At 42.0% G+C, this 27,281-nt stretch overlaps 1 protein-coding gene across 4 annotated transcripts in view; it reads left to right on the forward strand.

Moving 5' to 3' along the window:
* SNCAIP (synuclein alpha interacting protein) overlaps positions 1–27,281 on the forward strand; it is a 401,816-nt gene that overhangs the window by 171,774 nt on the left and 202,761 nt on the right. Inside the window, exon 3 of one of the 4 annotated variants that reach the window (XM_078675567.1) lies at positions 9,395–9,610. The exons of the other annotated variants lie outside the window; for them this stretch is intronic. The gene's annotated coding sequence lies outside the window, so the exon portion shown is untranslated. The remainder of the gene's footprint in view (positions 1–9,394; positions 9,611–27,281) is intronic. 4 annotated transcript variants of the gene reach the window in all.

Genomic DNA, 27,281 nt, shown 5'->3' on the forward strand with positions numbered 1-27,281 from the left:
CAAGATGCATCCAGTGGTGCACCACCCTTAACTACGCTGCCCAATATTTTTGGATGTCTGGTTGTGCAGTGGTGCCATCATACCAGCCTCTCGTTAGTTTTTCAGTGGCAGTGCGCGGGGTGGCTCTATTCCAGAGGAGTGTACAGACCTCATTCTCAATATCTTTGAAGTAGGAATCGAGAACAGGATAGGGGTATTGTGCAATACATACAAAAAGCTGGGCATCCCCATCATTTTAAACAAGGCTGCTCGGCCAAGCAACGAGAGCAGCAGGGTCCGCCAGTGTTGAACGTCCTGTTTAAGGTGGGATAGCAGCGTCAGTAAGTTGGTAACGTTGAATCTTTGAGAAGCAGTTGTAGCAGATATTCCGAAGTATTTAAAGCCTTCCCAGACCACTCCGGCTTCGCAACTGGAAGGCAGGTGGGGCATTCCTCCCCAAAGGGGATACAGTTGGTATTCCTTCCAATTTATTGTGTACTGTGTGAGTAAGTGCTGAATTCTGTCCTGAGGAAAGGTCGGGCTTTAGACATAGAGTAGAATGTCATCCGCATAAAGGGATCTTTTGTCTTCCCATTCATCTGTCCATTTGAGTCACTGTATCAGGGGTCCTGTCAGATCCAGGCAGCAAGGGGCTCCAAACTCAGAGCGAATATCAGAGGCGATATAGAGCACTCCTGGTAGGTGCCTTGCTGAAGCTGAAATGTGGGGGATACTGCTCTGTTAACCTCAACCTGAGCCAGTGTGTCTATATATAGGAGACTCACCCAGCTCATATTTAGGGGGTTGAAGCTTAGCTTGCCCAGTACCTCAAACATATAAGGCCACTCAATTGTATCAAGGGCTATTCTAGCATCAAGGGAAAACACCAGAGCATCTTCTTGTATGAATGTGGATTGACTTAGGACTCAATGCCAGCGCCGCAGGTTACAGGCAATATTTATTTTCGGCATTGAGCCTGACTGGTCAGATTGTATGAGCGCTGTAATAACTCGTATGAGGAGCAAGGCCAGGACTTTGGCTTAGATTTTTACCTCTGCATTCGATAATGAGATTGGCCTGTAGGAGACGCACTTTCCGGGTTGTTTACCGTCTTTGGGAAGAACTACAATATTGGGCAGTCGCTAATGTTAGCAAGGGATCCTAGGGTCGCAGCTTTCTCTAAAAATTCGGAGCAAGTATGGGGCGATCTTTACTGCTGTTAACTAAAAGAGTTCAATGGAAATCCAATCTGGGCCCATTGCTTTGCCCGAATTCATATTGCCTGGATTACTACTTCTTCTGTGAGATCTTTTGATAGATATGCTCTATCATCACTTGAGAGACTTGGGAGCCACAGGTCAGTCAGGAGCTCCCTGCAGTCTTTAGCTGTGGCAGCAACGATTGGAGAGTATAGCTGAGCATAATAGGTAGAAAAGGCATTGGTTATCTCCTGCCTGCCCATCGCTTGTTCCCCAGTGGGAGTGTATATATATTTCATGGACCCAGCGGTTAGCCTTTTCCGTTTGAGTTTCCTGGCTCTGTCTACAATTTCATATATATATATATATACGATGTTGGGTTGCTCAATAACTGTTTTTTTATCAGCTTTGGAAGCTATATCTCTATGTTCCTAATGCTTTAGTTTCAGCATATGTTGAAGACCCTGATCTGCTTGAGTAGTAAGTGTAATCCCCAGATCTGCAATTTCCGGTTTTAGTGTTTCTAGGTGAGCTCTCTTGTCTTTCCGGTGTCCTTAGATCAATGATACCCCCTGTCCCTCTATGACCGTTTCATAAGCTTCCCAAATGGTTTGTGCTGAGCTTACTGAGTTCTCATTTTAGGTAAAATAGTTGTCTGTAGTTTCCTGGAGACCCTCGCGTATAATCAGTAATTTGAGTTACCATGGGTTGACCACGATTGGTCTATAAACCATGTTGGCTTAGTAGTGTAACACTTTACATGAAGAAATACTCAGGTTTTGAATACAGTTCTTTTACTACTGTATGAATGACATGTAAACACAGCAACATTTTGACCCATTGTGTGAATTGTGACAGGTTGTTCCTCTGGACAATAGAGGATACAACCTATTGCAGTAAAAAATTAAGAATGATTACCTTATTTTATTTATTTAGTTATTTGCAGAGTTTTATATAGCGCTGGTTAGACCCGGAGGTATCAGAGCGCTTTACATGAGGATAAGCGAGTTCCAAGTTACAAAAATTCCACAAGTTACAGGAGCCAAGTATAAACAATGGAGATAAACATGGAATTACATAATGACATGAGTTATTAGCACATAGAATAACCAAGACACCCATCAAATGGGGAATGGAAGGTAAAGATGAAGTGGTAAAAAAGGGTAAGGAATGCAGATCGTGACAGATATACTGGCCATGAGGAAAGTACTTCAGGGGACAATCCAAAATACCCCGTGTAGCAGTGAAAGTATACGATGGGAGGGGTGTAGGAGACCTAAGGGAGCCACAGGAAGACGGAACACGGAGGGAGGAGGCGGGGGAGGGGAAAGGAAGGAAAACACAACAGAGAGATGAGACAAAAACGATGTCCAATGTCCGGCTGTTTAGGTGATGGCCGACTGGGTGAACCGGAGCCAAACTCCTCGATAGCTGCCTAAACAGCTCCACTGGGCATCGGCCATGTTGCTCGGGCTCAGTACAACATTCATGGTATTCTGCCCAGGGAGCATCGTCATAGTTCCATCATCCGCACCATCGTGTTACTTGGAAGCGCCGCCCGCCTCACCCCCACAGCTCGCCCCCAAGAGGGCAGAGCGCACAACCGTAGTTCCCTGGTCCAGGCAGGGAAACTCTCCTCCGCTATAAGAACTTCTACAAAGCCAAACGGGGTGAAACTGAGTCAGTCACCAGTCAGGTGTGACTCTGATAAGCTAATCTGCCTCCAGCTGAATCTCTCACAAGCCCCAAATACCTTGACTCTTGTCACGAACATGTCAGGTGGGGGGACTTAAGCGGGCTTCCTGGCTGCGCGTCTGCCCTTGTGCACCGCCCGTTCATGTGGTCTCAGGGCACAGCGTTCGCCTACAGACTTGCTGCCTCTCTCTGCTTCTGGGTGGCCATTTTGCAGCCGTCAAGTCTCCTCTGCACCACCTATTGATCTAGGTGCAGCGGGTCTACCTTAGGAGCGCCGCCTCAGCCGAGCCGCTTTAACCTTGCAGGGCGCCTCTCGGGGTTTCGGTAGTAGCAGCTCTACTTAGTCTCTGTCAGCTACGATGTTATGAGACCCCCTAACCTTGGAGGGTTACTCCGTTCCGATCACATACCTTAAAGTATGCATTGTGGATTGTGGAAAATAAATTAAGGTATTGGGGGTCTTACATTTGACTCTTACATTCTTGGAAGGTAAGATCTCAGAACCTGGATTGCAATAATGCTCTTTCAAATCTAGGAATCGAAAAATGAGTAATATGGCAAATAATGAAGGTGGACACTGCATAAGTATCTCTGCAACCCCCTTAGGTGAGAAAATGAGTGTCTACACAACTATGGTAGAACTGGTATGCACTGGTTAGGAAATCGAAAGACATCCTTTGTGAAAACAGGAATGATAATCAATACTGTATGTAAGTATTTATGCCCAAGCACATGTCAATTCCTAGGATTTATATCTCTTTCTTTTATCCATGTGCCAGAATGATGACTGCCAAATGTGGTACAGTGCGTTTGGCCATTGTCCTAAACAGTGTGGATGTATTTGGATAATTATAAAAACAATACTTACAGAACAGTAGTAACTGAATGTCTAGTATCATTGCTTATATGTGACTGTTGGTTTCAGCTGAAAATAATATTAAAGGCACCTGGGGAAACAAAATTTGTCTACGAGCAGTGTGGGTGATAATGGTGCGGTACTCTCCTGAACACACGGACCAGATAAATGTTCACATTGTGTATAGATCGCTTATTTTATGTAATACAGTTGCATACTTCGTTCATATTCATCCCCTCGCACCTTCATGTAACATTTATTGGAGCACCTATTGTAATTGTTTCTGTCTTTTGACATTGATGCACCGTGATTAAAGCTGTTTGACTTAATACAACTGTGTGATAGATTGTGTGTTGTAAAAAGAGCAAGCAGCAATGCATAGGCCGAGTAGTGGCACTTGGGCTTCCTGTGTCCATGAGGAGGAGCTAAGCAGATGACCCTCATGCAAGAGCCAAGCGAGATTCCATTTTCGGACCAGATAAAACTATTTAACCCCTTTGGTGCGCATGATGGCCCGGGCCGTCATGCGTCACAGTGGGCGTGTGCGAAGGGCGGCCGGGGGGCATCCGAATCCCGCCCATTATTTAAATCTCCCGCACAGGGCGAAAATGTGCGCAGCGCCAAAGGAGTTAAACAAATAGTTAATAACATTACATTACTATCACTGACTAATTTTTAAACAGTAAGTTGTGTTCATTGTGAAATGTAAATAAATGTTACAATTCAAGATTTAATTCAATTAAGTCAGTCATACTTTGTTTTTGCATTCATGTTTATATGCTTTCTTTGAAGAAATCTTAGCTGCAGAAAGTCAAACAGAGCAAAAATCTAGTCCTTGAAAATGTGTGAATGCAAATCTAATGACTGATATTTTAATTGCATTTTAGTTTATACATGGTTAGAAATTTTCTCCAGTTCATTCATTTTCATTGTACTTGATTTTAATTGTTCTTAAGGTCTTCAGATGTTAACAGATGTGTGAAATTAGGTAGGAAAGTGGGAAGGAATTTAAGTAATTTGCTCAGTATTACAAGGCAGCCAAATTAAGAAGCTGGGTTGAAAACCTGTATATAATTGGACAGCAGATGTCAACTCTACTACAAGAGCAAGGCCTCTTATGGCTATTAAAGCCACTGCAAAAAGTGATTCCTGAAACTTAATGATAACACACACACTCATTACTTTACAGTTATAATGTGAAATAAAACATTGTGGTACATCTTTCAGTATACCATTTTGGAATGTATTCTTTTCCTAAGCACTCTGAATTATGACAGACATGGGACTTGAATCACTGGGAGTTGAAATGCATCACGCACAATCATACAATGTAGTTAAATTGTAATGACAATCATTATTTGCATGAGTTGTTTTTCAAAATCTAAACTGTAGATCGCATTCTGCAAGGCATAATGTAGTCACTCTAGTGAGGATCCCTTCACTGAGCAATATCGCCAAAAATAAAACATTGATTTAAAACTATAAAATGCTGGTGTACATGTGTTCTTTCTAAGAGCTTTGTGTTCTAATGAAATACAGATCTTAAGAAGAGTGAAAATCCTCTTTAAAAGGAAAACTGTTGAAACTGGACGACCCGGTTCTGTTATAGTAAATGTACTTTCAGTACTGAAGGATCTAAGGCACATTTTTATACTGTTCTCTCTCTCATTGAAAAGTGATGAAACGTGTTGCATGAGAACTGCTTTACCACCGTTTGCCCATTTTGTTACTCTTACTTTTTCACAAGGAGATGTCTTGGTAGTATTGATATTGTATCTAAGTTTGCATGGAATTATAGTCTTTTAATGGTTTGATTATGTTGCACCACTGCCAATGGTAAGGGTTGTGGGGTAGGTTGCTCATTGTTACATTCATTTGTGTCCTCTTGGGTAAATGTTTGGTGTGCCATGCGTGTGTTGTTGTTGTTATATAATATGGGTGGTATTATATTGTGTGTTTGTGTGATAATATGCACATTAGAAGGGCTGTGGATGTGATTGTGTACTTCCAGTAAGACGGTGTGTGTGTGTTGGGGTGTGTGAAGTTATAGTTTATGGAGGTATGCGAAAGACAATGTGAGAAATGACCCGTGTTAATTGTTAAATGATCAATTGCTTTGTAATGTATGCTGGTGTGTGATGACTTTCTGGTCCAGGCGAAGTGTGCTGGAATTTATTTGTGAATGATGAACTGTGCAATGTGATTTGGTGCTTAGGTCTGTTTTCTCTGTGTGATATGGTGGGGTGTAAATAGGCGTTATGAGCCCTATAACATAGTCAGGGTATGCATGATGAAGAGAGCTGCTAATTGTAGTGTGGTACATGATTGGCATTAAAAACATTGTAAAAGTATCTGGACATTAGCTAGTTGATAATGTTAAGAACGGAACATTTCTAAATATATATGAACTAAGTTCATGTATCATAGGTCATTATAAAAAGATGTATGCCAAAAATTGGATACAATGTAGGAATAGTTTTCTACATCTGGGTGCCTGGGGCAGTAAAAAAAACGTTGCTCATAAAGATAGTACAGCGGGGCAAACACAGGAGATATAAACTTGCCAGATGGTATAGAAACAAGAAGCATTGCCAAAGCCAATAGATTTGATGTTTATTTCATTTCATTGAGCTTTATTTTGGTTAAAACCATAAAATCATTTCCAAAAAGTGTTGCATGCTGCAATCCAGCATCGACAGCAGACAATGTATAAATAGTCAAACCATTTAAAATCTCCTTAATGACTTATGGTTACCTTGTACTTCCCGTGTGTGTCAGCTATACAATCCAATACACATGAAACTCAAAACATTAGTCAGATCAATAAAATCTTATAAAGCAATTAAAAAACTTCTCTCAATTGAAAATATGTAGTTCATGCCACTTTCATGTGCATGCCTGAATCTGGTGTGGTATGCTTACCACAATTTTGCCTTAATATGACTGAAAAATAGCCGGGACATCACAACGCGCTATTACAATCTACTAACTCTATGGGGTTCAGCAAGATTTTATGTATTAGCTTCAGCTAGAATTTAAAGAGGCAGAACCTCACTGATACACATCAGTGTTATCTATGCTTGAGTGCAAAGCTCTTTGCAATTATCAAAAAAACAGCGTTACAATTTTTGGGATAGTCTTTGACCTCAATGTCCATATCCAGCCCAAAAAAACTAACAACTGGAACAACTATGATTACACTAGGATCTGTTGTCAGAATTCTGAGTGCATTAGCACAACTTCTGGTCCCCAGATTTTTACAGAATGGTTTGAGACATTTCCGCCGTGGAGACTCATATCTGGGGCAGAGAAAGAAGATGTGAGCAATTGTTTCTAGGTGAGTATTGCAACCAGGGCAGAGTACATCCCTACCAACAGCCCAAGAACTTGTAAAGGCTCTCGGGGGCAATGTGCCAACTCTAAATTGAAAATACAGTTTCCTAACTAATGGAAGCATGATGGCATCCCACGAAGTTTCCAGGAAAGGGTACAATTTAAAATCCATAATCCTATCCATCAGGGACAACGCTCTGGACCTCATGCGCCTTGCATCGAAAAAACAACCACCAATAGTTTTACTTAATTATATCTGGGAATGGCATGGGTTTAGAGGAAGGATTGTCCCAAAGCCCCTCAGATCTATGTCAATTAATAGTGCTTTGATCTTTCGTAGCCTTATGGACCCAATACACAGTTCTCAGAGCCATTACATAGTGTTCCAATTCGGGGGTCGACCACAGCCTTCTCCAGTATCAAAAAAAGTGGGCGTAGTCCTATTTTGGAAGCGATTTCTTTGCTGCCCAGATCAAATATTAAAGGTTTCAGTGGAGTACTAGTAGGGAGGCAAGTTAGGTCTCTTAGGAATCTGTTCTCAATAGTGGGTAGTGCTGCAATATCAGAAAATCCCCATAGTTCAGAGCGATGTAGAGCAGAGCCCAGTGCCTTCACATCCTACATTTTTATTTGCGGGCCTATTGGTTTTGTATAAGATCAACTGTGTTCCTTTAAGATGGCCCCACTATTCTGCCTAAGCTTCATAGACACAGCATTCACTTGAGGTTTCCAACCCATATCAGATGACCGGGTGACGGCTAGATAGTTAAGACGTGTGTGGACGCTAGTGGCATGATGTTTGTGGCATGATGTTTATATGGCATTTTGATTAGAGGTGCGCCTGTCATACAAAAGCCAAACCTCTTGAATGCTAGCACTTCAGTTTTTCTGTGCCGCTATCTGACTGATTTCGTATTCCATTGGAAGCAGAAGACCCCCAAACAGCCATTCAAAATGGTGGGACAAAAATATTTCTGTGGGGGGATCCCAGATGTAATTGACATGAGAATGCCAATGGCTGAAGGCTCCAAATCAAAAGAAACTAATTTCTGAAGAAGGCTCACTCAGAGCTCCTTAAAGTAAGTATCCCATACAGTATTCTACCCCAGTGGCGGTTGATGACAAATCATATTGGAAAGGGGGCGCAAAATATATTCATAACACACATAACAAATTCACAATGATAAACACATCAATGTAAATATGCACATAAAAATGTCACTTGCCTTACACTGCCGCTCGATGTTCTGCAGGGACAAGTCACGTTGGAAAGGGGGCGCAAAAATATATACATAATACGTACACAGCAGGGTAGCCGGCCAAACCAACATGCACAATGTAAAGTAAAGTGGCTACTCCACATTGCTGTCAATGATGCACTGGCCCAGCCCTCGCACTGCTTTTGTTGGCTGGAAGTTTCAAAAATAAAATGGTAATAAAATAATTTTATTGCCATTTAATTTTTGGTGCTTTCTGCCCAGCAGTGTTGGGGGCGTGGTGCTCCTCCGCTCCCAGGGAGAAAACGCTGCTGTTCTCACCATGAATGGAGCAAGTGCTATACACACCAAACCTAAAGTCCAAAATGATAGGGCCTGATTCAAGGACCTGATTGAGAGGAATCCTAGCCAGGACAGTCACAGATTATGTACCCCAGGCATGAAGTGGTGTGTAATGAGAGGTACTATAGAGGTGGGCAGGGCGGTAGAAGGATCACCTTTCTTTTATGCATCATTAGCAGGAAAATAATTTGCTCAAACTAAATATAAGTGTGACGTGATCGCCTAATTTAAGACTCATTTCGAATGGATTGGGAAAAAAGTTATATACTATTAATATCATATATCTTTCTATGTTAATTTTATCAAACAATTTTAACACCATGTTAAGGTTGACATTTTGAGCTCATTATTTGACGCTGTATGTTCAGTGCAGATTAACAGCCGTCTGTTATTACATGTGATTGTGCAGTTGATTCAGGGCCCTGGATCTTGCAGAATTGTGTGCAGTGTGAAATTTGTAAAGGGGGGTTAGTTTGTGTGCGCTGTGTCAAGTGTTGTGCAGTGGTGTGATGGGATAGATTGCTTGGTTAGTGTGATTTGATGTTCCATCTGTGTGAGTGTTTGAATGTGTTTGATGGGATGTGGAGCCATTGACATTAAGCTTCATAAAGAGATCTGTTGTTTTTCATTAGTTGTCACTTGATATTAAATGTGCAGAAAGAGCTAAAGTAAAATCCCTGGATAAGGCAGATAGCCTCTATTTCAGCCACAGTCTGTTTTCCGTTATTCCCTTCTGAAATCTGACCCATATTACTCCTTATTTTCCACTTCAGCCTCTTTCTTGAAATAGACATTGCCTGTGGCAAAGACAGACATGATGGGCAATTTTGGAATTGGCTGGTTCTGTGATGCTCGGAGAGAGAAGGCCTACAGCACAGTGCTACTTACTGCAGAGCAGCATTTGCTCACTACAGGATTCGGCAGAGAATGTCTGTCAACACCAAAGCAGGAATGAGCTATATGAAGCCAATCTTTCATGCCCACAGAGTGTAAGAATAATGTCCTACTCTACCTTCTCCACTGTTGATTGTAAAGTACAGTATGCCATCCTTAAAAAGAGGGTTGGGAGAAAGTGATAAACGTCTTGAATTATTAAAAGTATATACAAGCCGCTGCTATGCAATGTACATAACTGCTGTCAAAGCAGCCACATGGGGATCAGGCAGGATCGATTTATCCTTTGGGATATAAAGGCTGGGCTGGCAGACTGAGGTGGGTCTTTTTGGTGGAATTTGGTCATCGCTGGCTTTTAACTTTGTGCTCTCGCTCATGATTGCGCAAAGCCTAGTGCAAAGTATCATTATTAAATGTGAATAAGATTGTATGTATTGATAAACATATTTTTTAGTTCTCTGCAATTATTGCCTCACATTTTACCAGGTCAAAATCATAAGCGTCAGGATGAATATGTTATTATGAGTAAAACTGGAGCAAATTATTTGCTTCTGCTCTGTGAATCATAAAATACTTTGAAAATGTTTCCTTTTTTGGGTGTATGTCATTCTGTTTAACGTGTCCTTGTGCACTTTCCTGGGTATACACACATTTTCTTAATTTAAGTCTGATTAAATACTTTTGGACTGTGATTAACTTTTACATACCTCTCCTACTTCAACGCTGGGTATCCAACTACATTGTATTTTTTTTTAAGTCAAGCCTAGCGGCAGCGCGCTTGCACTGCTTGCTCTGCGAGGCATGCTGTATTAGCGTATGCACTGCAAGCCCCGCCCATATTTGTCATTGGCTTGTGTCATTGTCCTTCGAAAATGCTGGCTTCTGATTCGTACATAGACTTGTTAGTCCCGCCTTGTCTGCATTTATTACCGCCCATAATGGCTGGGCACGTTACACGGTCTCCGTTATTTAGCGGGTGAGCACTATTGTCTTTAATGCTCTTTCCTTATTCCTTATTCCAGTGCGGTCCACTTTCACTTTAGCAGCTGTGATGCTTTATTTAATTAATTTACAGCAAATTCTGCATCAATTCAGTGTAGCACTGGCAAATAAGCACTTTAACCCGGCAATATCTGGTGTCTATTTCAACCCGCCAAGTAAAATGGATTCAGAAATGATTAGCGAATTAAGTCATGTGAATTCCAGGTAGCACATAATCCTGTACTCTTGGACTGAAGCTGACAACAGCACCTCTGTGTTACATGTCATCTGTAATAAAGCCACCTGACGGTTTGTTTTCAAAAGCCTGTTTTATTAACACCACCAGCAATACCACCACCACTAATACCACCAACAAAAATACTACCACCAATATCACCACCATCAATACCATCACCACCACCAATACCAACACTACCACCAATACCAACACTACCACCAATACCAACACTACCACCACTAACACCATCACCAACACCACCCATAGCACCACCACCAGTACCACCAATACCACCACCGCTACAATACCACCACCACAATACCACCACCACCAATACTACAAAAAACACCAATATCACCACTACCAATACCACCACTAATACCTATACCACCACCACCAATACCATCACGCCAATACCAGTACCACCACCATGAATACCAATGTCGCCACCAATACCACCACCACCACCAATACCACCACCACCACCACCACCACCAATACCACCAACACAAATACCACCACCAATACCACCACCACCACCTCAGCACCTCTTGCTCGCTAGTAATAGCAGGGACACTGTATGTGGCCGGAGCTGCAGCTGAGACCATCTCTCCCTCCCTCCATGCCTGCCATAAAGCACAGCCCGCCCTGCACCAGGAGGTGAAGCCATGGCCCTACTACAGCTGGAGTGTTTATTAGGCCAAAGATAGCAATAACATTAGGCGATGCCACACTGCACACTCAAATCACGGAGAGGGCAGGAAATAGCCCCCCCCCCCTCCCGCTCTTCCTCCTGAGTTGCGACAGTGTAATCACAGAGCGAAAGCTGTTGGAGCGCTTTGTTAGTGTTTATATCTCGGATCATATGTAACTCTCACTTCACACTCTGTGTAATTTACAATACTTACACATCTTCTTCATTGCACTATTTATCACTACATTGAAGACGTCGCAGGCCGGCCTCTTCCGATGATATTTACAATCTAAACAGCGGTCGAGAAGGCCCTTTATTGCAATGCAATAGGTCTTGCATTTGCGAGAGTTTAAGCTATCAGTATTGTAAATGACAATGCCTGTTATTTATGTTTTAAAACATACATAAAAGGCCTTGTAATTTACAATGCTAATAGCTCAAACTCGCGTGAATACGAGACTTATTGCATTGCAAATGCTTGTTTATATTAGAAATAATGTAAGTTTCTCACGTATACCTGTATGTTAGCAAAACATGTTGTTAGCTTAGTTCTGCCATTTGAAATCACTGTTTTTCTTCTCCAAGCTAGTTTTGCTTTATCATGATTTACATGTCTAGAGTTGCGACCACTATAGCTCTATCAGTGAAGAGTTAATGTAGTACTGGATCCTGACCTATATTTCATGTTTTAACTAATTTTGAGCATATAAATCTTTAAACGTATACTGCTATGTCACATGGTTGAGCTTCTCTGGGATTAACCTACTGCTTGCTGAAGCCTAATTTTCACTTTGCAATATCATCATCCAGGCGCTGAGGCAACGTTCCTTGTGTTGCTGCCACGGGTTGTACTCCCCTTCCTGCAGGGAGATTTGCCTTGTTTAACTTGTATTAAATACTCTTTAAATCAACCTACTTATCATCCTATTCTAAAGAGTGTTTGATGGATTACTGTTCACCACATCTGCAGAAGAGTACCATCCAGAATCGGGTAGAACTAAACCTTCTGATGCAGCAGCTGATTTGGTCAATAGTGTTTCCCTTGAACTCTACACGCAGTGAATCCAGGTCTTATCGGCACCCAGGTACTGCACATTGCCATAATCCTTCCTGGATATGACCAGCGCCTGAATAATCTAAGAATCTTTTTCAGCCATTTAAGGACTAAGAAGCTGGTGGCAGTGACCTTGGACACCTGTGGTTTCAATGAAAGTTTATCATTGATAATGAAACCTAGATTTTTAACCTCAGTGGACGGGGTGGCCAGAGGCCCTAAGGAATCAGGCCAGTGTCTAGGGCCCCAAAGAGCAGCTTTGTTACTCAGGACCAAGACCTCAGTTTTATCAACATTGAGCCTAAGCACGTTTTTATTCATCCATAAGCAATTGTTCCTCAGACCCAGGTGCAGCAAAAAAAGAGTAATGGTGCTGAGCCAATGATAAACTCAAGATAATCTTTGTTATCAGTGTATGAGAGGAGGGTAAGCCCACATTTCTCTATTCAGTCCTCTAATGGTTGGACATAGATGTTAAAAAGCAAGGGGCTCCGTATAGAACCCTGTGGAACACCGGAGGTCCGGTCTAGAGGCTTGGATCTCACATTAGCCAAAGAGACCTGAATGGTACAGCTCTCAGGAAGGAGACAAGCCACCTCAAGCCCAAGGACTCAAGTCTCCCAATCAGGATAGTATGGGACACCATATCAAAAGCTGTGCTCAAATCCAGAAGAATGAGCGTAGCAGTGCCTCCTGAGCCCAGATGCTGTCAGAGACATTATGTTGCGCCAAGAAGAGCAGACTCAGTGCTGTGCACAGCCCTGAGGCCAGACTGCGAAGGATGAAGAAGCAAATGGGTCTCAATGATTGTAGTGAGTTGGGCATTGACATGCTTTTCCAAGATTTCGGAAAAACCTGGAAGGAGGGAGATAGGGCGAAAGTTTGACCAGCACGAGGGATCCAATTTGGCTTTTAAAAATTCTTTATAAGGGGAAGAACCAGAGCATGCTTCCACTTCTGAGGTACAATCCCATCCCTCAGTAAAGTATTAAGGAGCTCTAAAATCACAGTTAAGAAACATCCAATAGTCTGAGTTTATCAGGGGGAAGAGGATCCAACAGAGAACCATTCTTAATGGAGTGAGTGCCTGGAATGCCACAGTTATATCTGGCAGGAGCTAGTGGGTGGGAGTGCCTCCGTGCCTCCTTGCCCCTCCCCTGGCCCGTACCTACGTACTTTTGCAGTAGTTCCTGCCTACCATACTGCAAACAGGCACAAAATGAAATGTGTCAGGGCCAATCCAATATTGTGAAAGTCTTCAGCCACACTCAACTTGAATTCTGAAGGCTGAGGGTCTGTGTGGAGAGTGTCATATGGTAATCTCAATGTCCTCCCACATCTAACTCTGAAATCCATTTTGAGACAGGCACTGGACCCACAACAGATCCAGAGACGTCTGATAGGACAAAAACAGGGTCCTTCAGCAACTAGACAGGAGATTGATAAGAATTGTCTTTGCTTCCTGTTCTGTCCCTTATTGCCTTGCTTAAGTGCTATATGTGACTCAACAGACTTGGCTAACAGGATTTGACTCTGTAGTGCCAAAAAGGATTCCCACAACCCCCACCATGCATATTCGATGAAGTTCAGTGGAGTCCTCTCTGTTGACTCAGATTAGCCTGTTGTTAGGAATAATAGGCCAATTCAACCATGCATGTTTAAAGGGGGAGTAAATTGAGGGTACTCCAAATTTGAGACAAACCAAAATGTACCTCATCTGGACCTTCTGAGATCGGAGATGGTGTTAAACCTCAATTTCATGAGCCCGTGTGTTCCTGCATTAAGGCACGTACCAAAGCATCTAAATCAGTTTATAGTATAGCTCATTTAAATTATTGAATTGAATGAGACAAATAAATAACTGCGTTCTTGATTAACCCTTTAGGTGCTGCCGTCGGCCAACGGTCGTCACGGGCACTACCTCCCCAGTGCTGCGTGCGACCGCTGGACGTCCAGTTCAGCACTGGATAATGGACAGCGCAGCACTGGGGAGGTATGTTTACAAGCTCCCAAGGTGTTAAGGAAAAGTTGAAGGTTTTAATACAAAATTTGAAAATAAGCGCTGCGGCGTCAATGCCATGAAAATTCTCAGATTCAGTTATGCACTGTGTGAAAAAATCAAAGTGGGTAGCAACATTTAAGAAATAAATGGGCAGCTCCACTCAAGAACAGGAAAGTCTTTTTGCTCACCCCTAAAATCAAGGATTTTTTATACACAGTCCTTGCATATTAAATCAACAATTATGTGGATTCATCGTGTGGTAAGCAAGTGTATAATTTCTTCAGCAAATCAAAGCACATGAAAAATAAATGTCATCACCTGAACACATAGGCTCCTTGCCATTTTCATGAATAATTTATTAACCTTTTGATTACTGTGGACCCCCACATAATCATTACTGGAAGTCGGGTACCCCCACTAAATCATTATTGGAACCAAAAGACCCCAACTAAGTCATTATTGGAAAGGAGGGACACCAGCTAAGTATTTTCGATTATTTGAACTGCAAGACAACACATACAAAATATTGAAACAAGCATTCATCAAACACTGAAATATTTTATTTAATTCACAAACAAATATATAAAAAAATCTACATTTTAATTGACATGCTGGAGTTTTTCTAACTTCAATTAAGGCCATTGCAATGCTCCCACCAATTATTATCAACTAACTTAATTTTTAGCCTCCAATTTTACATTCCTTCATATCTACAGAACATATGGAAAAAAATAATTTAACATTCTGCTTCGTTAAGTGTATGTACTTTAATAAACTGTTTAATATTATTTAACTTTCTTCGCACTTGTGGACCACTGAGAAGGCTTTGCGGAAACCCATGGTCCCCAAACTACAGGTTAAGATTCACTGATCTATGCTAATGTCATCCAGAGATGTTCGAACAAATAAACACTGGCAGTAAAACTTTCTTTGAATGAATAGATCTAGTGACATAACGGAAGATGTAGTTACATGTTACAATTTGGTATCCGAACTGTGGAAGGTTCATAACAGCAGTAAAATAAATTATGACTTCAGTTTGACTGTGTTCTGCAGAGCTTGTGGGGAGAGGATGTGCATGGGGTGTGAGGGGAGGCATGAATGAGTGGCAAAGAAGACTTCCGTCTTTTATAAGATGGCATTGTACACAAAAATGTGGCCTAACTAAAACGCATAAAAATGTACACTTCTACACAGCATAAGAAAATCCTTTCTAAAGCAATTGTATTAAATCAGTCATCTGATGTGAAATCATGTCTGTGAATACATATTGCAAATCATTAATGATGCACACAAATATAAACCTACAAAACACATCTACACAGGCGCTTTACAACTGGTTAGCAGGGATATAGTCACATAGTCCTAAAGCCAGCAAACAAAAAGAAGGACTAGCAAATGTAAAAACTCCGGCGTGTGCATGCAGGAAATACAGATTTCCTACAATTCGAATTTTAAAAAAGGTGCTTGCTCGTTCTAATGAAATAGATAGATTTTTTGTTCTACTATTTCATGTTTTGCCTCATTTTTTGTGCTTATAAATGGTCAACGCAGGCAACATTTGGGTCCGTCCTTGAAAAATTAAGATTGAGGCCAAACAAGGCATCGGAGTTCCAGTCGAGTATTGTATTTCAATACGTAGGATCGAACGCCAATGCTCTTTGGGCCCCTTTCCTCACAAAGCCACACACACAATGCTTATTTTGTAATAAAAAAACAAACTTTAAAAAAACATAAGGACCAGGGCTCTCGTCAAGAGGCTACTGCAGCTTGCACCATCCATTGCCCCTGCCAGTGCTGCCAATGACGATACCAAGCCAACTACTAACCATCACACTTCAACAAGTGTGACAATTCGTACCATTCCAGGCCCCCAAAGATAAAAGAATGGCTTGGGTGTCGGTTATTAGTCATCGGAATGTGTATTCAGTAAATATACAGCTGTTGTTGTGCTTATCCCTAATTAGGCAGACAGCGCCACCATGTTGCAGACTGTTATAAGAGTCGGTGCTGACCTTTACGTACTGGTACCGAGAACCAGAAACCACCGGCTCAAATGAAGCAATGCATACACCTCTCTTTTCCATTTTTACCTGGATAACTGAGTAGAAGTATTCCCCCTTGTTTTTGCTCCTCTCATCCTGTGGATAGAGGTCGACCATGTAATATGCCAAGAGCATGTTGTCTGATGTACACACCATACCATCAAAAAAATGCCTTTCTCTATCATACCAGTAACCTGCAGAGATATCCAAGTGTTAATTATAAGCTCCCACAAGTGTATTCAGTATTACATGTATCTATAATTTGACTACCCTTTCTTACCAATGTCGTCTAATATACCATCTATTTCCGCACTACTGTTTCTTGTATTGCTCCACATTTTGCTTTCTTCCTCCATTCCATTTTGTGGTCCATCCCTTCACCGTTTGGATTCCACTTTCAACTTTTTGCTCTCATTTACACTTCTTTTCCTTATCCTAGCCCTCGTTTACATCACGTGCTCTGGTCTCACTTTTATCCCCTGTTTAGTTCCTTTCCCCTTCGTACTCTTCCTTTTCCACCTTCCCTTCGTACTACTACTTCAGGGACCTGATACGCTCTTCCGACGCACATATCACTAAGGCTGAAGCATTCACCTAACAAAGGGACATTGTGGTAATGTGCATCAAGTAAGTTGAAACAAAGTCAGACTCCTACACATTGTGTAACACATCATTTAGATTTCCTGGCCCAACATAGTGTGTCTTCTTTGTTGTACATATGTCAAATATACCCAGTGCCAGTTAACCCTATTAAGTGTAGCTTGCTCTATTGCTGGCCATATTGCATTTGTTTTTTGTGTGTATATGGGGAGGTAGGAGGACTTGCTGTGCTGCTTCCTTTACTGTACCCAGTGCTTTAAGTGGACCAGGTCCTAGCGGTGCTCAGCACTGGTAGTTAAAAAAAAAAAATCGAAGTAGGTTCCTACCGGGCACGACATCCAAGTCCTTATCTCGCATAAAAACAGAAGCTATGTATCCTAAGCTACTGTATTGGCGCTTTCCTTGAGGTACCTGCTCAGTTTATTTTACTGAAGCTTGAACAAAACTACACAACAGATAAAACTATTCCAACCGGTAGCATTTTGTTTTACAGTCTGCAGGTCAGTAGTTGTTTGTGAGGCAAAACAACTTTTAGTTTTCCTTGTTAGGTTAAATGCATTCCTTGCTCGCTTTTGTGGTTTATAGCACTGTGTGTTTGCATTTCTAAGTTGGATGGTGTCAAAAGTTCAAGTATGTTAATGAGAGTTTTTGGAAACCGATTAAAACGTAGCACATGGTGAACTTAGAAGAACTTTAGTTGGATGTCTGCACATTTGTAAGGTACTTGTACAATCTAAAGCGTGTAATGGAAAGGCACTTCCTGTTATTGTTCGGCTTGGCATCCTTTGTCGGCATAATACAATTTACCACATTGATCTGGCTTGCTTAGAAAAGCGCATATTTAAACCAAACAAAAACATAAGCTGCAAACAACCGGCGCTCAAAAGAAGAGGAACAATTTGCAAAATATAGAGTAACTGGGACTTCTGCAAAGAGTTTCATATCAATGAGGTCTCATGTACGGTGACCCGATATTCACATAACCAGCATAACACGAAACTCCATAAATTTCTCACTTATAACAGTAATCCACAAATATGGATGGGCGTATTACCCAAGCTAGTAAAGGCACAAGCATGCGATTGCAGAAAGAATACTTTGGGATGTTGGTAGTTGAGGTATTTTGGTCCAGAATTGACTGACTCCTGGCTAAACCCTACAAACCAGACATTTCTGAAAGCTAGACATCAAGAAAAGTCATGGATTGTGTGACTCGCATGACTGTCGTACATTTTTCTAACACCGAATACACTACAAACATAATTTGCTTCAGCAACCAATTATACAAACATTTATGTGACAGAACGTTTTGGAATTTTTGAGGAACAAAAAAAGTCACACCATCCAAAGATCTCACACTTATGAGAATTAAAAACAGTGTCTCATGGAAGCCTTAATGGGCATGAATAGGCCAATACTGTGACCCCATGATGCCAATATAGTGACAGTTTGGTCTTCGCATGGTCAATGGGCAAGCCAACACATGTGGGATACTGTTGTTAGCGGGAGAAATGTGGGAATGTTGGATGGTAGAGAAGAAATTGTGCCCCTTAGTTTTATATGTGAGGGGGCAGGGGGGCGGGGGTGTGAAGGTGATAAAATGAGTTGTGATTAATGCAGACCACCATTCTGGATTTCTTTCGATCTCTAGCTGAAAAGCCCAGGGTTAGTAGGTGTCCTTGGGTGCTGATAAACCCCAGATCTAAATACAGTGATGCTCCCTTCACCACCCCCAAAAAAAGTGATCCTGGTATAGTGTTTGTTAATCCATTCTTAAAACCTTTAAGCTGTTACATGTTTGATACCCTTGCATGCAGAGAATTCCGAAGAACACAGATTTTGGTCATACATTGGAAGGGATGTATTCCTGCGTGAGGAACACTGAATGAAACTACGACATTGTCAGGAAAACCTTGTGAAAATTGACGTCCTGTTCAGTATGTTTTCCTGGTCAGTCAAACAGTGCATGGGAAGCCAGGCACCCAGCAATAGAAACATTAGGATGTTTAGATCTTGAAATGATATGGTTGTGGTAGGTTTTTATGGGGCCCTGGGTGATATCTATGATCAAAAGAATGGTGCTCTGATCAGGCTTTTCACTTTCAGTTGCTTTCCAAAATTCCTAAATGCACTGCATTCAGTTTCTCGCCTGTGGGCACTCTGATGCCTTTAAATACAAAAACCTACATGTCTGGTACCACCATGCTGAGGAAACCCAGGGGGGCAGAGATGTGAGTCAAGCCTTGGCAGAGATACGTTCCTGCCTGAGGGAGACTGGAGAGTGTTGCCATGTTTTGGAAGAAACTGCTGAACATCAGTCTGTCATTTTCAATGCATTCTCCGGGCCGGGCAATCGGGCCAAAGGAGGCCTGGCTTCTATCACTAGATTCCTTATGTTGTACAGAATTAGGATGCATATATATTTTCTGCACGTTCCATGTAGTCCTGAATTTGATATCTGCCAGAAAATCAACAGTGATTCTACCACAGTGAAGTGATATGTCTTTACATTACGTAAGTGATTGGGAAGACCACACTCCATAGGAAAAAAAATATACTTTTGGTATTGTCAAACTCCACCCACTGATTGTAGCTTTTCCTTGATTAGTGCTCTGGGAATTACGTTTATACATTTGAGAAATACAACAAACTATTGAGCAAAATTGTTGAAACATTAACATATCCATTCAGTTTTTATGTCTTTATGCTGCAATGGACTATTTATTGCAACAATACAGAGTTGTGACTGTTGGTGGAAAACACTTATAGTTTGTATGGGTACACAGAGATCTGTGCATGTTATGCCACACCTAGTATGTGGGTAGGAGAGATATTCTCCAGATCTGTCTATATGTTTGTCTGTGTGTATATTTGTGTGTGTGTGTGCCGGGACTGTGTTCGCGATTTAGCAAGAACGTACTTTGCATACTGTGGACATAAGTTCTAGAAACAAAGTAAAGCTTCAATTGACACATTGCTACAGCACAGCCATGTTCCGCGGATGTATTGCGGAGCAGAGAAGAGGCGGCCGGCCTCGTATTTGTACAACCCCCGGCTGGGGGAACTGACTCAATACGGCAAATAACCATTGGCAATGCTAATCCGACTGTAAGAGATCTGTACAGAAAGTTGGAAAAGCTCAAACTCAAGGAGCAATCTAAATGGTGGGAAAACAAATCCTTAAATATGTATTTGCAGGAGGAAAGGGTACCCAGAGGATTACGTATTAGTCTCGTCCCAAGCTATGAAACACCTGACCCAGATATGCTCACAGAATGGGCTGAGGCAAATCTGGAATCCTCGGCTAAACTGATGAGAATCTTGGTGAAATATGCCGAGTCAGACCGCTGCAAGCTTCAAGCCCAGATTGAGGAACTGGAGTAAGAAATTAAGGGCATGGGTGTGAGTGAGGCTATAGACAAAATGCGAGCTGAGATGACATTTAGGCTCAATAAGGAGGAAGAAATCATAAAAAAACGCAAGGCTTTCAAATTCGAGCGGGATCGCTTGGACTATCTGCATGGCCAAATTTTTACCTATGCAAAACGATATGAAAGTGTGAAAGCCAGAGCCAGAAAAACACGCAGTATTGCACCTGGCAGTACTCCTACTATTCCGTCTTCATCAGATGCGAGCTCAATAGGAAGCGAATCTGAGAATGAGGGAGCCAAAAGTATGCCTTTGGGGTTTACCGCACTGTCCCTGGCCCAAGAAGTAAGCTGTATGTGCCAGGACCGTCTGGACACGCTGAGACCCAGGGTACAGATTGGAGGTCAAAACACCAAAGGGCCAACTGGAAACGAGGCGAAAGGAGGAAATGTTGTGCCAGGAAAAACAAACAACAATCAAAAGCCTCAGAAAGGTCGCTGGAACAAAAAAGCAGCAAAAACACAGGCGACAGCCCCTGCTCAGTAATGAATCTTACAACAATGACTCTCACGGACAAAGAATCAAAAATCCTCAGCTTAGGTTTAACATATTGCCCTCCTTGCAATTTTAATTATGTTGATACAAGGATGGATGCCTTCCGTTTTGTTAGGAAGCTCAAGCTCAAAAAATACTTCAAGGTGCAACCTACCAAAAAGAAAAAACCTGGAGAAACTGAAATTAGTCCACTAATCCTGGAAGCTGGAGACCGGTCTGACTTTGATGACATATGGGCTCTACAAGAAGAAACACATCCATCAATATCAGTCCCCTTAGTCAGATCAAGAGTCGACCAGGCGGTTTGTGTCACTCCCTTCAAACCGAAATCCATATTCCTCCCAACGATGCCTCATGACAATATTGATGTTTATCAGGATCTGGTCACAAAAGATCTAAAAAAAAATGTACATTGCAACCAATAAGAGACACATGGTGATCAGCAATTTAAACCAGAGCTACAACACCCTTATAAAGAAATTGGAATCTAACAATAATATTGTGATCCGCCAAGCGGATAAGGGTGGTAATGTAGTTCTGTGGCCCAGACAGATGTACATACAGGAAGCAGAGAAACAACTGCATGATCGCTCCTGTTATAGGAAAAGCAACTTGGGAGCGATACGATTAGCATGGGAAGATCAGAATGCTAAACTTGTTGCATGGAAAAGTGGAAATTTGATTTCTAAGGAAGAATTTGGGTTTCTCAAAAAAGAGTTTCCAGTTATACCCTCATTCTACCTGCTTCCCAAAATACATAAACGTTTGGATAATCTTCCCGCAAGACCCATAATTTCAGCGATTAATAGCTCCACCGAAAATATGTCAACATATATTGACTATTTTTTGCAAGACAGTGTGAAGAACCTAAGTTCTTATGTACAGGATTCATCTGACTTTGTAAGAAAACTAAATAACTTTTCATGGAATTCCAATTGTATACTCATGACTTTGGACGTCACGTCATTGTATACGTCAATACGCCACAATGATGGCATTAGAGCTGTCAACTACTACCTGAACAGACGTGCAATCAATTTTTCTGCACATAATTCCATGTTGATTGCCATGATTAAAATCTGTTTGGAACAGAATTATTTTCTGTTCAACAAGGAGGCTTACCAGCAAATCAGAGGGGTAGCTATGGGGGCCTGTTTCTCTCCTAGCCTAGCGTGCTTGCACATGGGCTGGTGGGAGGAACAGGTCCTCATGGTACAACATCGGGCCTACATGGAGAACCATGTCCCTATATACTTGAGGTATATAGATGACCTCTTCCTCATATGGCAAGGTACAACACAGGAAGCGAGAGAGTTTGTAGAACAGCTCAATACCAAAAATTTAAATCTTGAATTCACGTCCACCATGAGTACAGTGCAAATATGCTTTTTGGACATAGAGGTCTATATTGATTCAGGAGCATTAGCGACCAGGCTTTATAGAAAGCCGACTGCAGGTAACACCGTCCTGCACGCGGCCAGCCAGCACCCCCATCATTTGATACGGAGCATCCCCTTTGGGGAGATGCTTCGTATCAAAAGAATCTGTAGTGACGCAATGGAGTGTTCCAAAGCCATGGAAGCAAGTAAATTGCGCTTTCTGGCACGGGGTTACTCTGAGGGTGTATTAGCCAAGGCAATGGAGCGCTCGAATACTATTTCTAGAGACCAGGCTTTGGCTCCTAAAGAAGTGTCAAGAACATCCCATTTAGACACCATCTCAAATTCCTCCAGAGTCATAGTCACCTTCAATCAACAACACAAGGAGATCCGGAAAATTTTCAGTCGGAACTGGAACCTGGTGACGGGGGACCCTGTCATTGGTGGTCTAGTCGGCAGAAGACCGGAATTTTCCTTCAGGAAATCAACCTCTATGTCCGATAGACTTGTCAAGAATCACTTGGAACAGCCCATCTCTAAGACATTTATGACTTTGAGAAAGGTTTTTTTTTAAGTGTTCAAGTTGTAAAGCATGCAAAAATGGCTGCAATAAATCACAGTATTCCACACCTTTTAAAGATGATCCTGTACCCATCACCAAACAGCTCTCTTGCAAGACTGAGTTTGCAGTTTATGTGCTGCAGTGTCCCTGTGACCTCCGGTATGTAGGGAGCACCCGACTGCCGGTGCACAGGAGGATACTGCAGCACATAAGAGCAATCATCAACAAGGATCAATCCTACCCTGTGGCGCGGCATTTTCAAAGTTCTCATGAGAGCGACCCCAAACACCTGTCTTATTATGTCATCGATTGCATATTGCCTCTCAAAAGAGGTGGCAATAGGGATGCACTTTTGAGGGTCCTGGAAACTCGCTACATCTTAGAACTAGACAGTCGTACCCCTGGGGGGCTGAACGCCAGCGAGGATCTATATACCTGTTTATGAACTATCAGCATCTATTATAACATCTAGGGTTAGTACTCAACTCAAAATGTCAGTGCTTTCAGGTATATCTCATGTTCTTTGGCAGCCACATGCTACTCTTAAACAGTCCATTATTCTCTTTTCCATCGTTGCTATGGTATATAGCTGTTTTATAACATCAGTCAGATAGTTTATTTGATAGGGAGGGGCTCTTCCCTATACACTACAATGAAAACTTTTTAATAAAAATTACATCTAATATCTGTAATTTACTATTTCACTGATTGCACTTTGCACCTTATAAATCTATTTTGCACTTAGCTATAATATCTGCTCCTTGCTATAAAATGGGGAAAAGATGAAAACCTGCTCATGTTTACTGAGATTATTGTTTACATGTTGCATAAGACACTTTAATGTAGATTCCCACTAGGGATTGATTTTACACGGGTTTTTAATCAGGAAACTTGATCTTTTATGTAATGACATTTATATTGTGTCAGGATGTTTTATAGATTTATATATTCATTAATCTATTTATATATGTATTTATTCAATTGCTCAATGTTGCACAATTGTACATATATGACATTACATGAAAATACATATACCCACTTTGGGTGGTATTTGTGATCAAGAAGGCTTAAACTACATTTATAGTCCTTTCTTTGTTCCCTTGTTTGAAACTTGTTTACATATGTAGGTGGTTACGATCAGTCCACCTTTTGTGTCTATTGTATAAATTTCCCTTTTGGCTTTGCGATCACATCATGTGATCAAGACAGTGGATACTGTCGAAACGCGTAATGGCGGGCATGCTGAGCAAAATTAAGCTGAAATAAACGCACTTTGTTTGGCACCAAGGAATTGGGTTCCTCTCTTCGTCTTTTCCAGCCTGGTGTAACGTGGCAGGGCTGGGGATTGCTTTGCGAGTTTCTTTTTCATATATATATTATTATATATATATATATATATATATATATATATATATATATATATATATATATATATATATATATATATATATAGAGAGAGAGAGAAAAAAGTATCTTACTGCCTTCTTGATCCCGTTCAGACTGATTTTGGCAGAAAGAAAGTAAACCCAAGGGAGTTGTTTATGGACCCTCACACATCCTATTGGTGCTGTGCTTCATCATTGGGTCCCACCCTGGTCCCTATAAACCAGGGTGGGCTTAACCCTCTTTCAGTGATTTCTTTAAATATCATTCCTAGCCGGGGACGGTTAAATTTATAAGGACATGGAACATTACTCTGTCTAAGCTGGATTACGACATGCGCTCAATACTATATATTGTGAATACAGGTCATGATGTATTGTGTATACAATTTTAAATACCAATAAAAATATATTTTAAAAAAATCATTCCTAGCCGGGTCTGTCAGATTAAAAACACCTAAAGAACACCCCAGTGTTCTAGGGGGTGGGGGGGGGCTTACAACCATACATTCTTAACTTTGTTGTTGAGATTTTTCAGCCCTCTGAATGGCCTTATAAAGGTTCTGGGCTTTTTTCAGGACTGCCCTACGTTGCTGCCCCGTCTTAATATCCGTAAGCCTTCTGTCAAAAAAAAAAAAAGAGAAAGTCTGGTAATGTCAGTCGGTGGACACACATATATCACAACACGTATATACAGGCAGGCCTGCTTGCCTGTCCCAAGGTTTTGTGGCTTATATTATAGCCTGTTGTTATCCAAAGAGATGCAGTTTTTATCAGTTGGGAGAAACAAAAGATAAAGTAGTGATTGTTTCATTAGTGTAAATGAGGTTCAACTCGAGTAGATCTGAAAAACCCGAAGTGTCGGGTAAAGAACCTAGCCAAAGGAGAGATATTTTCACTCAATCTGTGTTCGAAAATCAGCAGGAAAGAAAACTTAATTTCTTGAGTCCCCTCACTCACCAGGGTTTCCCCACGGTGACATGCTTCTTCATAGGAGCCATCTCAGTCCTCTACAAACTAGGGCGTGCTACGACTTGCGGAATTACGTAGGAGCACTTTAGTGAAGACTATGTGTGGTGCAAGAGAAGTGTGGTGGAGTGGACAAAGGAGAGTTAAAAATACCTAGCTAGTGGGCGAAATAATTTTATTCTTGCTCCTAGTTGGTATAGTCTAAAAACCGGGTAGAATACTGGAAGACCTAGCTATTATGGGTTAGGTGTCCTGGCATCATGGGGGTCGTCGACTTCAGTCCACACAATGGTGCTGGTCCGCGCTGTGATTTGTCCCCCTTCCCGGTAAAATGGGAGTCTCCAACCTTGGCTCCCGCATGGGTGAAGGGCCGCACTTCACAGCAGCCCCTTTCCTGCTCACCCAGGGGTCGCTGATTCTGGTGCACATAAAGGCGGCGGCTTGAATTTCATGGAGGTCCATGTCTAGCTAAATGGAGGACACCAACTTTGCAGAATTGGTGTTGATGACCTGCACTCCTGCTGCGGTCCTGGCTGGACTGATCAGTACCGCTCTTTGCTTCTGGGATCAAATCGCTAGGATCCCCTCTGAACCTTGCTCCCTACAGTTGTTGTTCTTCTCTTCACAGGTCTTTGATGGTCTTTGCAGGCAGACAGAATCTAGGCAAACAGAAAGAGGTCTGGTACTCCAGCCTCAGGGCAAGTGAGCTTGGCTCCCTGGGTGATGTCTCAAGACTGGCAGACCTTGGTCTCCAGTCCAGCTTCCAGCAGCAAATAAGTCTTGGGGGAATCTTCTCTCTACTGATGAGACTATGCTGTTCAACAAAGTACGGGGCACATACTAACCACTTTTATGATCCAAATGCAGACATATCTGTGATTTAGTGTGTGGCCTTTGAAATTCATGCTGAGGGTGCCAGCTCTTTTGAAGTGCTATCTCCTCTGCACTGCTGTTTGTCAAAGGGACAGTCTGCCACAGCAGGAGTGTCTCCAATTCTGAGTGACTCACCACACAGGTCAAGGGAGTTACCGGGGATCACACTCTGCTGTCAGACTCGACTGAAATATGCCTCATAAAGGTTCAAAGGACTAAGCCTTGCTCTCTATTGGATTCTTTGCTAGCGACAACCATAGTCTCATCATCTTCCTGACAGTAACTGTAGAATCTGTGAGACCTTTAAAGTGTAGAGAGAATGCTCTGCTCCTCTGCCTTCAGTGTGTCTCACCCCAGCCCTCAGTAAATTCATCAAAACACATCTCATTCCTGGGGAATGCAGTCCTCACCTCTATGTGCTTCCAAAATGGAGACCATAGGCGTCCGTGTTATGCCCATCCACAGATGCACTCATGCAACCCTACACAAAATTATCACATGCAGACCAGTGCTGAACACACAAGTATTGAGATGTCCAGCACTACAGACAATCTATGCAGGCCAACGGTGAGTTAAGTACACAGCCAATGAGCATTCTACAAGTGGGACAGTAGGCCCCACTCCTAATGTTCACATTACTGATTCTACTTAACATTAAAAATGGCATGCTCTCACCACCGTGCTCACATCATTCAACTCCAGGTAGTGGCAGTAGCCCCCTACCTTCACAAGGATATTGCTTCATGTGCCCTCCGAATCTAAACAGACTGCTATGCTATGAGACATGGCTAGGTCATGGTTCACACTTCCATAACCAAACATCAGTACCAGGGATACAGATATTGTTCCAGCTAGGGCACCCAGGGCATGGGTGCACGTCCGTCACAATGCACCAGAGAAAGAGTAGGAACATGTGAGATCAATTATAGTCTGTTGCTCATTTTCAATAGGGGATGCTTGTAAAGAGCAAAGTGTGCTATTTCAAACGGACCTTTTCAAGGAGCTGAACTTTATTGCTTCTAGGCAGACTGCCACCTAAGTGGGTTCACATTCAGATGTGCGG

The sequence above is a fragment of the Lissotriton helveticus genome, chromosome 2_1 (assembly GCF_964261635.1).
Source record: "Lissotriton helveticus chromosome 2_1, aLisHel1.1, whole genome shotgun sequence".
Lineage (NCBI taxonomy): Eukaryota > Metazoa > Chordata > Amphibia > Caudata > Salamandridae > Lissotriton > Lissotriton helveticus.